Consider the following 12,500-nt stretch of genomic DNA (forward strand, 5'->3'; position numbering starts at 1 on the left):
GGCGTTGCGTCGCTCGTTACGGGCCCGCCGCACTTCCGCGCGTTGGGCCTCCAGCTCTGCTGCGTCTTCGTCCTGACGCTCGATGACGTTAACAGCCAATGCTGCCCGCTCCTCGTCCCACGCTCGCTGCAGTTGGGCCGTTATTCGCTTCGCGGCTTCGCAGATACGACTCCAGCTATCGGCGTCGCGCAACAAGTGCCGCTGGAGGGTGTCCGGACAGACAGGGTCCGGACCTCCCTCGCCGAGTAGCTCCTGTCGAACTGCCGCAAAGCGTGGGCACTCGAAGAAGGCGTGCTCCGCCGTCTCTGGGACGCCGACGCACAACTGGCAGTCTGGGGACGACGTGAATCCATTGTGGCACAAGTAGTCACGGAAAAATCCGTGTCCGGACAAAACCTGTGCCAGATGGAAAGTCATATCTCCATGTTTCCTAGACTGCCAGTCGCCGACCGATGGAATTACACGGTGCGTCCACCGCGTGTGCCGGCTAGCATCCTGTTGCAGTGCGTCGGCATCCCATTCCTCCTGCCAGCAGTCGATGGTGTTCTGCCGCTCCGTCGCCCGGATGTCCTCCCTCGTTGCAGCACGGTCTGGAGCAAGGAGTTGTTGGTGAACCCGAGCATCCTCGTTGATGAGGTGGCATATCGGTACGAGTCCAGCGAGTAGGGTGGCCGTCTCATACCTGACGGTACGGAATGCCCGTGCCACCCTGATGGCTGCTTTTCGCTGAACTCGTTGCAGCATCCGTCGGCACTCTCGCACCTGAGTTGCCTCAGCCCAGACGGGAGCAGCATACCGCAACACCGATTCTGCCACATACGCCAGCAGCCTTGACTTGGCCGTCCTGGGGCCGCTGTGGTTTTGCATGAGGCGCGTTACAGCTGCCACCACGCGCGACGCCTTTTCGGAGACTTTCGTGACGTGATCTCGCCATTTCAGGTGATCTTGGAGCTGCACGCCCAAGTACCTGATGCTCCTAGAAGACTGGACTTCCACGTCACCGACGCGAAATGTCACCTGCGGCGGAGTCTTCTTGCTTGAGATCAGGACGGCTTCAGTCTTGGCTGGGGCCAGCTCCAGACCGTGCTGTTGCATCCAACGTTGGACCTGGTCAACGGCCTCCTCTGCTCTCGCGCGAACCTCGTCCGTGGTGGTAGCAGGTACCAACAGCGCCAGATCGTCCGCGTATCCGATGACTTCGACGTCGGGAGGTAGCGGCACATCCAGCACCCCGTCATACATGATGTTCCACAGAGTTGGGCCCAGGATGGACCCCTGTGGAACACCGGCGGTTACATGCCGTACGGCGGGGCCTTCGCTCGTGTCAAAGTACAGCACACGATCCTCGAAGTAGCTTCGAAGCATCCGTTGGAGGCCGACGGGAACACCTTTTGCCTGAAGGGCGCTGGCAATGGATTGCCAGCTGGCCGTGTTGAACGCGTTCTTCACGTCCAACGCCACCACAAGCAAGAAACGGTTATCCCGGTCGTTCGTTCGCCGGAACGACATGGCGGTACGGCCGGCCTCAACAACCCGCTGGATGGCGCTCACTGTCGACCGCCCTCGACGAAATCCGAACTGCCGGTCCGACAGTCGGGGTGAAGACGGCTCCTCGAGATGTTCATTGAGGCGATTCAGGATGAGGCGCTCAAGTACCTTCCCCAGTGCGTCGAGCATGCAGAGGGGTCGGTACGAGCTGCTCTCTCCCGGAGGCTTCCCCTGCTTCGGCAGCAACACCAGTCGTTGCCTCTTCCACTGCGCCGGAAACGAAGCGCGGTTGAGGCAATCCTGGTACAGGACCCGGAAGACCTCCGGGAACAACATGATGGCCGTCTTCACTGCCGCATTCGGGATGCCATCGAGCCCTGGTGCTTTGCGATTTGCCATCTGGCTCGCGATGAGCAGCAGCTCGTCGTCCGTTACCGGTGCAATTCCCGCCGTTGTTGTTGCTCCCTCGACGCTTCCAACGTTGCTCAGCTGCGACCAGTCACAGGGCGGATGCTCAGGGAAGAGGTCGGACACAATGCGTTCGAGGACGACCCGGTCCGCTTCTGAAGGCGTCCGACTGCCCCGGAGCCGGGACATGACGACACGGTATCCTGCCCCGAACGCATTCTCTTCTGCAATTTCGATCAGCTCCTGGAACAAGTTCCGCTTGCTAGCTCGAATTGCTCTACTGAGCTCCGCCCTTGCTGTCCTGTGCTCAGCTGCTGCTATGCTGCGCTCCTCCAAGTCAGCCGTCTGCAGCATCCGGTCACGGGCAACCTCGCAGTTGTTCCTCAGGCGAGCCAGGAGGGGAGACCACCAAAATGTGTTACGGTGCGGGTCTTGGTGCACTCGGGTAACCCGTTGCATCGTCTCGTCGCAGGCCTTCAACATGGCTGCGATCATACCCTCCTGGGTCGATGCGCGTTGGACAAAGTCCGCAGCGAACAGCGCCTCGAGGAATGAGGAAGGAGAAAACTGCGAGGTCTTCCATCTACGGCCAGCGTGACGCACACGCCTCTGGCTAGCGGAAGCACCCTGCCGCGATGACGGTTGCCGCTGATGTTGCTGCTGCTGCTGTTGCGATGGCTGCTGTTGCTGCTGCTGCTGCTGAAGTGACTGCTGCTGCTGCGCAGAGGACTGTTGCGCTGGCTGCTGCTGGTCCTGCAGCTGCTCGGGCGATGCTGGTGTTCCTCCCACGGTGTAGAGAACATAGCGGTGGTCTGACGCGGTGTATCTTGTGCTAACAACCCAGGTGTCAGGGCGAGCGATCGACGGGCTCGCGAATGCCACATCCACTATACTCGGGAGAGCCACCCCGTTGCCATCAAACGTGTATTCCCGACCTTGATTAATCACGATTAGGCCAAGCTGCTCCACCATTCCGTGCAGCTCTTCCCCGCGGTCGCAAGTCCTCGGGCTGCCCCACTCCTCATGTCTGGCGTTAAAATCGCCGGCGACGACGACTTGAGGGTGGGAGAAGCCTTCGAGTTCTATTGCTTCCAAGAAGCGCTCGAACTCTGCGAGGTTAAGGCTTGGTGGAGCATAGCAGCTGATGAAAACCACTCCGCCGATCTGCGCTGCAACCAACCCCTGAGCTTCACTGCACCACACCCGCTGTATTGGTAGCTCACCGACAGCTACCACCGCTACCGCCTTGCAGCTGCTGAATGCCCACCGGCCGTTGTTTTCAGGTGGGCGCAGAACATCAGAGAGAATGAGCACGTCTGCTTTCTCCTCTCTGGCAGCTTGCAGCACCAGGTTCTGGGCATCACGGCCATGGCCCAGGTTCGCCTGCAGAACTTTCAGGGCCGGGAACATCGTTGGGCCGAACGAGCACATTCGCTGTGGCCTATGTGGTGAGCGCCACCGCACAGTGCGCACTTTGCCTCATTCTGGCAGGATCGTGCTTTGTGTCCGGTAAGCCCACAGCGGATGCACAGATTCTGTCGATCTGCGGTGGAACGGCAGTTCGAGGCGATGTGGCCCATCTCCAGACAGCGGAAACAGCGCTGTCGCTCTGGAGGCGTTGGTGGGGCTGCTCGAACCTTGCTCACACAGTCGCACAGGAACAGTTTAAGTCCTTCCAACTGCCGAGCCGACTTCACAGGTAGCCGGATGCGTGCTCGCTTCGAACCATCCGGTAGTTCCCAAATGTTGGCAGAAACAACTCCAGCACTTGCGCCAATCTTATCATCGAGGGCAGCAATGATATCTTCCTCCGTAGCAAGGGGATCGATATCGACTACCAGCAGCTCACCCATTTCTGTGACAAGCCGACTGACGCCTGCGTCGCCGATGATTTTGCGGACGCCTTCCAGCATAAGCGGAGCGTTTGCCGTCTTGCTCAGCTCCATACGTAGCAGCCTAGCATGAGTTCGGCGGCCCTGCTTAATATGCCCTTTCATTTCGCTATGAGCCGCGTCCAGACGAATGGCTTTGCGCACCTTCTCGTAGATGCCATCCCAGGTTTCGCCTTCACTGGGAGACACCTCGATGATGTCAGGCCTCGGCTTTCGCTTACGCTGTAGCTATTGCTGCTGCTGCATACGCTCCTGCTGTTGCTGCTGCGAGCCAGCGACCGCCTGTCGCTGTGGCTGACGTTGCTGCTGCTGCTGTTGATGTTGCGCGATACCGACTGCCTGTCGCTGTAGCTGACGCTGCTGCTGCTGCTGTTGCGGCTGCTGCTGGGAGCGTGGCTTACCCGTAGCTTTGCCGCGATATCTACGCCGCACGACCTCGCTGTAGGTCAACTCCGGCACGACGTCTCCGCGGACGGCTGTCAATGCCTCGCTACGCGGCGGCATGACTGCGCGCGACGTCGACGCGCGGGGCTGCTCCTGCTCGTGCTGGTTCCGCTGCTGCTGCTGTTGCTGCTGCTGCGGCTGCGCAGAGGATCGGCGCGGCAACGGAGTTGGAGGTTGACGTGGACTAGCTGACGGTTGTCCACCGCCAACCTTTGCCGCCAGCAGAGAGTTGAGCACATCTCGATCGCGTTGATGTGCGGCGGCTAACTTCTCCATCTGCGCCTCGAGCTTCTCCTCACGGCGCTTTGCCTCCTCCTTTTCCTCCTGCAGCAGTTGGCACATGCCGGTTATCTGCTCCAGGAGTTTTGCGTTTTGCTCCTTCATAGCGATATTCTGCTCCTCGAGGCGTTGGATGGTTGCTCTGAGCAACTCGAGCTCCGGAGCCGGTGTCGCTGATGCAGCTTTTGGCTGCGCAATGGGCTTACTAGCGCCTGTGGCGCTTAGCCTAGGAAGCGCAACACGTGGCTCGGCCGCAAAGAGCTTGGAGCTAGGAGCCAAGCTGGTGCGGCAGTCCACCGACGTCGCCCTAGCACCCGAGCGGGTCGATCTCCCGGGTGCTTCCATCGCGATAACCGACGTTCGCGATGGGTGGGGTAAAATAACCCTGGGGGTCGAAATGACCCCGGGGGTCGAATGACCCAGGGGGTCGGAATGACCCCTGGGATTCTGCGCCGCCTAGCTGGTGTTCTGCTATAATGTAGATCTTCGCTTCAATTCCGCTGCTTAGATGAAAACGGTCCAATTTATGCCCCCCTGGTGGTCGGGGGGGGAGGGGGAGGGGGTGGGGTAAATTTCGGGAGGGTGCGTCTCGCGCGTGGGGAATTATTCCGCACCAGTCCCGAATTCCCCCGGTGCGTTTATACGTCTAAACGGTTCGACCCCGATTTCCACCCTTTTTGGACCTCTTTTTTTTTTTTTTTTTTTTTTTTTTTTTTTTTTTTTTTTTTTTTTTTTTTTTTTTATCTATGCACTTCACCGGGTGGGGGGGAGGGGAAAAGGGTAGAAAATAATTTTCCCGTGTTTGTTTTGTCACTCTCTACCACCCTACAGCTTCTCCGAATTTTTCGAAAAATTCGAGCAGTTTCGAAAAAATTCGAGCACTTTTCGAGCGCCTCGATTCGGGCAGATTCGAGCTCCCGCTGACACTACACCACTTCGCTGAATTTTACGCACACTTTTAAATATTCGAGCAGTTTTTCGAGCACTAACGATAAATTCAAATTTTGCTGTACGGGAACTGCTTCCCAGACCAAATTTGCTTTACGGGTATCCCTCAAATGTCACCGAAAACGTCAAAATTTTTTTTCGTGATTTTCACTGATTTTTTGATTGCATCTTATTGTACACGTTAAAACAAGCACATCGGTGAAAACCGCACTTAATTCGGGCCAAAACTCACGGAGTTATTCACGTTTTTGTAATTATTCCGTTTTTACGAAAAACACGTGCTCCGGCGGAAGCACCCCCGACACTTTTTAGTTTTGCGTTTTTCCGCCGATTTCTCGTCCGTTTTTTCGCACAATGCTTAGAACGTCGCTACGCGCACCTTTCAAACCACATCCGGACAAAATCCGTGCCAATTTCACTAAAATATTTGCATGCAAAGTTCCCCATACAAAATGTATGGGGAAAAAAACATACACACTTTTTTACACTTTTCACTGCTCGGATCGTCTCGAAAACACAATAAAACGTTTCAGCACCACCAATTTAACTAAAATGGAGTGTTTTCGGGGCCGAAAACGCTAATTTTTGCCCCAAATTTCCACACCCGGAATTCTAGCGCTACCGGGGGGGGGGCCCACGTACACACAACAGCACGATTTTTCACTTTTACAAAAAATCACCGATTTTCGGGTAAATAACACCGTCTAAAGGTAAAACGGGTGCTCTGAACTCGTTTTTAGCACTTTCCGAGCGATCCGAGGCCGTTTTACACACTTTTTTCCGAAACTCTGTCGGAGCGTGTTTACATCCGTCTTCACTCGACGGCTACTCGATGAACACTACAGGGATAACTGGCTTGTGGCCGCCAAGCGTTCATAGCGACGTGGCTTTTTGATCCTTCGATGTCGGCTCTTCCTATCATTGTGAAGCAAAATTCACCAAGCGTAGGATTGTTCACCCTTTCAAGGGAACGTGAGCTGGGTTTAGACCGTCGTGAGACAGGTTAGTTTTACCCTACTGGTGTGTGCTTATAGTCGCTATCTTAACGGAATTCCTGTGCAGTACGAGAGGAACCACAGGTACGGACCACTGGCTCAATACTAGTCCGACCGGACTTTGGTATGACGCTACGTCCGCTGGATTATGCCTGAACGCCTCTAAGGTCGTAGCCAATCCGAGCTGATAGCGCTTCTCAAACCCATTAGGTGTTCGGAAGCTAGCGGGCCTAACAACCCTCTGAGATCCGTTGGAGTCTGCGTCTGCAGCCCGGCGTCTCATCCCGCTATACCTAGGCCGCAACGAGTGGAGTTCGCTGCACGTGTTAGTACCGTAACTGGGAACGCCGTTGGCTTGAGCTCTGCCCAACGTGGATATACCTAGTTTCGACACCTATCAACCGCCCGCAAACGACGGGACTTCAGGCTGGGAGCTGCGAGTTGTAGAGATGCGTTCGCATCGATCCTCTCAGGCGACCCATGCTTGGTGGTTTGTCCGTGTGCCCCTTCCTCGATGTGCGCAAGCTCGTCTTGGTCTGGGGACCACGTCGACACAGGGGATACTTTTGTGAGAGCAAGAGTGTACTTAGTTGAGTGTAGCAAGGGATCGCGTGCCCCTTCCTCGATGGCGCAACGAACCATCTTGGTCTGGGGACCGTGGTGCCGTGCTCTGGTGAAGCTTGGTGCGTGCTCTTTCCTTGTCAGACGAGTGACTTGACTTGGTCTGGAGACCGTTCCTTTACACTAGTGGACAAGAGCTGGCTACTTCCGTGTCAGACGAGTGACTTGACACGGTATGGAGCGGAACACGTAACACTAGTGAGCTTGTCGGCGTGCCTCGTTCTCGACTTGATTGTCTTGATGTGAGAAACGTGCCGACCAAACCAGTAAGCTTACACACCTGCTCGTTACAAGTTGTATAAGTTAATCCGTTTGGGCCGGTTGCCTTGCACATGATGGTGTTGTTGACCATGTTCGGTTAACACGTCGTGTGTCGAGGTGGCCGGCCTTGGTAGTAGGATGTCTTGTGCATGTGACGTGTTGACCTGGTTTGGTCGATGTGTCGTCGTGTACGAGATGACCTACTTACCCGTCAGTTGTCCAAGTTGTATCATGTGTTGACTTAGTTGACGTGTCATGTGCATGGATGATTGGCGTACGGGTCATGTATGGTGCACTTGCTTCAGTTGAAGGGATGTACTAGTACAGTTATATTAATTGTTTATTTCACGATCTGGTCTTTTGGCTGGATCGCGAAAAAAACGCTAAGTCCCAAATCTTGAACTCGAGAGGAGAGCGCTGATGACAACCTTTTGGACTGGAGCTCCCTAGAATTCGGCTTTTTCCTTCTCTAAAGGGATGCACTGTTGTATGAATTGTTTATTCACGATCTGGTCGTTGGATTGGATCGTGAAAAAAAAACGCTAAGTCCCAGATCCTGAACTCGACAGGAAAGCGCTGATGGCAAACATTTTGACTGGAAGTCCCTAGAAAACGGCTTTTTCCTTATTGGCATTATGTGGCACGTTTATTGTGGCTAGAACATTAATTATCCCCCAAATGGCACCAACGCTTGGCGAAAGTCTCGAAATACTCCTATCCCGACGCACCAGCAACCGCAACACGATGCAAAATAAATTGCACGAGCTGCTGATACTTGTACCATGCACGGTACACGGTACCAAATTATACCCCTGAAAGTGTGCAATTTGGTGCTATAGTAGGAAATTTGGTTGGGCAAGCCTAGCTACGCGTGTCGCTACGCGTGTTGCATGGTGGTCGATCAGAGGTATGCAAAAGCACCTATCTAGGGGAATTACTTTACGTTCTAGTAGCAAGTTCGATTTTTCGGTCCAGCACGGCAGTAATCCTGCATGCATACACTCCATGTACCAAAAATGTATCAACCTAGGCGTTGCTCAGTAGCTTTTGGCGGCACATGTAAAAAGTATTCGAGTTCAGATTCTTGGAACTTTGCGTATTGTTCAAAACTAATAACGAAAACTAAATTATAAATGGGTAAAAGGCTAGGCGTTTCTCAGTAGCTTTTTTGCGCCACGTGGCAAAAGTATTCGAGTTCAGATTTCTGGGACTTAGCGTATTTTTCAAAATTGATTATGCAAATTGAAGTACAAATGGGGCATTAGCTAGGCGTTGCCCAGTAGCTTTTGGCGCCACATGGAGGAAGTAGTCGAGTTCAAATTTCTGGGACGTAGCGTAGTTTTCAATCATAATAAACCGAATCAAACATAAAAATCATGAAACTTACACCACGTCCCTAGGTTATGCACAAAACGTAACGATAAAGTGCCGGCCAGGTTAGAGGTGCACCAAAATTGTGTACCGATTAGGAAAAGTACTCTATGTTCCTATGACTTGGGTGAAAAGTGTTGATTAACTGCTGGTTAGGATAGACAGTTGCTTATCGTACACATCGCAAACGAACACCCCTTAGTGAGCAGTAGCAGAAGTCGATGGAACAAAGCGAATGCATTACAAACTGATCAAGTAAAATAAGGAACGCTACGTACTAGGACTTCTTTCCAAGAATGGTGTCCGCGACGGGAGGGCAAGCGTCCTTCCCAGGTTTCCCTAGTAAACCTTGTATGGTAAACATACCCAAGCGTGTCCGTAAGCACGCAACGATAGTCACGAACGAGCACATACCTAGGGAAAGTACTCTACGTACTAGGACTTCTGTCCAAGAATGGTGTCCGCGACGGTCGGGCACTGTGACGCAATTACCAAATCCTAGAATCGTACAAGCAGTGTGTACAAACATAAACATTAACGCGTTCGCTCGGGCTGCGCCGTCCGTGTTGAACACAAATGTGGGTGATTATATGAGTGGATAGACAAAAACATGCGTGGCGAAGACAGTTTTCTGCACGATGTGCACATAGCTCATTTCGTCGTCCCGGGCTAATGGAACAACACAAAAATATCGAGTATCTTTCTAGGTTTCTGTTATAAAAGGACAGGCCAAAAGGTGACCGGTTGAGATAAGCATTTTAAGCATACAAGCACTTAATTGCAACTTTTGATACAAAAACTAAGAACGTACACGTAGATTGTATCAACATGGACATCCATGATCGCGTACGCCCGGGCTGCGCCCTCCGTGTTGTACTTTCCCTGATTGGTACACAATTTTGGTGCAAGTGTACCAACATGGACATCTATGAACGCGTACGCTTGAGCTGCACCCTCCGTCTTGTACTTTCCCTGATCGGTACACAGTTTTGGTGCACGGCTATCCCGACCGGCAACTTGTACCAACATCGACATCCATGAACGCGTACGTAGCGTACTTTCCCTGATCGGTACACAATGTTGGTGCACGGCATAGGAAATGGGCTTAAAATGGTCAAACTCAATCCATTTCCACTAAAGATAGTCAATAACAGCTGTGCCGATGAAGTAGGGCACGATGCAAGTCAATGTTATTTAATGAATTACATGTTCACCATACATTTTAGTACAAAATTGCTCGGTCAGACCTACAAAGTGCTATATCTCGAATACTAAACGTCGCAGATGGGTGTCGTAGAACAATTTTAAGTTCGTCAAACGATTCTACATCCGATTCTGGATAGTGGTTTTTCGACCACTTTTCAACATTTTGTGACACCCCGAACCTAGGGGCAGCTCCCTAGCTTTTTTCAAAAATGTGCACCGAACGGGCCAGAGAGCTCGAGTAGTCGAAAATTTTTTTTTTGCTAAAACCCCTCAAAACGTGTCAGGAACGCACCCTAGATGATGAAAAGTGCAACCAGAATGTCAATCGACAACATGCCCGGGGGTACAAATTTGCTCTACGCGTCCCTAGGTAGGGTACTTTTTCATACAAACATCAACGTGTACGGTGCACAAAGTGCGCGGAACAAAAATTGCTCGGTCAGACCTGGTACGGGCCATAACTCGAATACTAAACGTCGCAGATGGGTGTCGTAGAACAATTTTAAGTTCGTCTAATGATTCTACATCCGATTCTGGATAGTGGTTTTTCGACCACTTTTCAACATTTTGTGACACCCCGAACCTAGGGGCAGCTCCCTAGCTTTTTTCAAAAATGTGCACCGAACGGGCCAGAGAGCTCGAGTAGTCGAAAATTTTTTTTTTGCTAAAACCCCTCAAAACGTGTCAGGAACGCACCCTAGATGATGAAAAGTGCAACCAGAATGTCAATCGACAACATGCCCGGGGGTACAAATTTGCTCTACGCGTCCCTAGGTAGGGTACTTTTTCATACAAACATCAAAGTGTACGGTGCACAAAGTGCGCGGAACAAAAATTGCTCGGTCAGACCTACAAAGTGTTATATATCTCGAATACTAAACGTCGCAGATGGGTGTCGTAGAACAATTTTAAATTCGTCTAATGATTCTACATCCGATTCTGGATAGTGGTTTTTCGACCACTTTTCAACATTTTGTGACACCCCGAACCTAGGGGCAGCTCCCTAGCTTTTTTCAAAAATGTGCACCGAACGGGCCAGAGAGCTCGAGTAGTCGAAAATTTTTTTTTTGCTAAAACCCCTCAAAACGTGTCAGGAACGCACCCTAGATGATGAAAAGTGCAACCAGAATGTCAATCGACAACATGCCCGGGGGTACAAATTTGCTCTACGCGTCCCTAGGTAGGGTACTTTTTCATACAAACATCAAAGTGTACGGTGCACAAAGTGCGCGGAACAAAAATTGCTCGGTCAGACCTAGGACGGGCCATAACTCGAATACTAAACGTCGCAGATGGGTGTCGTAGAACAATTTTAAGTTCGTCTAATGATTCTACATCCGATTCTGGATAGTGGTTTTTCGACCACTTTTCAACATTTTGTGACACCCCGAACCTAGGGGCAGCTCCCTAGCTTTTTTCAAAAATGTGCACCGAACGGGCCAGAGAGCTCGAGTAGTCGAAAATTTTTTTTTGCTAAAACCCCTCAAAACGTGTCAGGAACGCACCCTAGATGATGAAAAGTGCAACCAGAATGTCAATCGACAACATGCCCGGGGGTACAAATTTGCTCTACGCGTCCCTAGGTAGGGTACTTTTTCATACAAACATCAAAGTGTACGGTGCACAAAGTGCGCGGAACAAAAATTGCTCGGTCAGACCTACAAAGTGTTATATATCTCGAATACTAAACGTCGCAGATGGGTGTCGTAGAACAATTTTAAATTCGTCTAATGATTCTACATCCGATTCTGGATAGTGGTTTTTCGACCACTTTTCAACATTTTGTGACACCCCGAACCTAGGGGCAGCTCCCTAGCTTTTTTCAAAAATGTGCACCGAACGGGCCAGAGAGCTCGAGTAGTCGAAAATTTTTTTTTTGCTAAAACCCCTCAAAACGTGTCAGGAACGCACCCTAGATGATGAAAAGTGCAACCAGAATGTCAATCGACAACATGCCCGGGGGTACAAATTTGCTCTACGCGTCCCCTAGGTAGGGTACTTTTTCATACAAACATCAAAGTGTACGGTGCACAAAGTGCGCGGAACAAAAATTGCTCGGTCAGACCTGGTACGGGCCATAACTCGAATACTAAACGTCGCAGATGGGTGTCGTAGAACAATTTTAAGTTCGTCTAACGATTCTACATCCGATTCTGGATAGTGGTTTTTCGACCACTTTTCAACATTTTGTGACACCCCGAACCTAGGGGCAGCTCCCTAGCTTTTTTCAAAAATGTGCACCGAACGGGCCAGAGAGCTCGAGTAGTCGAAATTTTTTTTTTGCTAAAACCCCTCAAAACGTGTCAGGAACGCACCCTAGATGATGAAAAGTGCAACCAGAATGTCAATCGACAACATGCCCGGGGGTACAAATTTGCTCTACGCGTCCCTAGGTAGGGTACTTTTTCATACAAACATCAAAGTGTACGGTGCACAAAGTGCGCGGAACAAAAATTGCTCGGTCAGACCTGGTACGGGCCATAACTCGAATACTAAACGTCGCAGATGGGTGTCGTAGAACAATTTTAAGTTCGTCTAACGATTCTACATCCGATTCTGGATAGTGGTTTTTCGACCACTTTTCAAC

The sequence above is a fragment of the Anopheles gambiae genome, chromosome X, assembly GCF_943734735.2.
Source record: "Anopheles gambiae chromosome X, idAnoGambNW_F1_1, whole genome shotgun sequence".
In the NCBI taxonomy this organism is placed as follows: domain Eukaryota; kingdom Metazoa; phylum Arthropoda; class Insecta; order Diptera; family Culicidae; genus Anopheles; species Anopheles gambiae.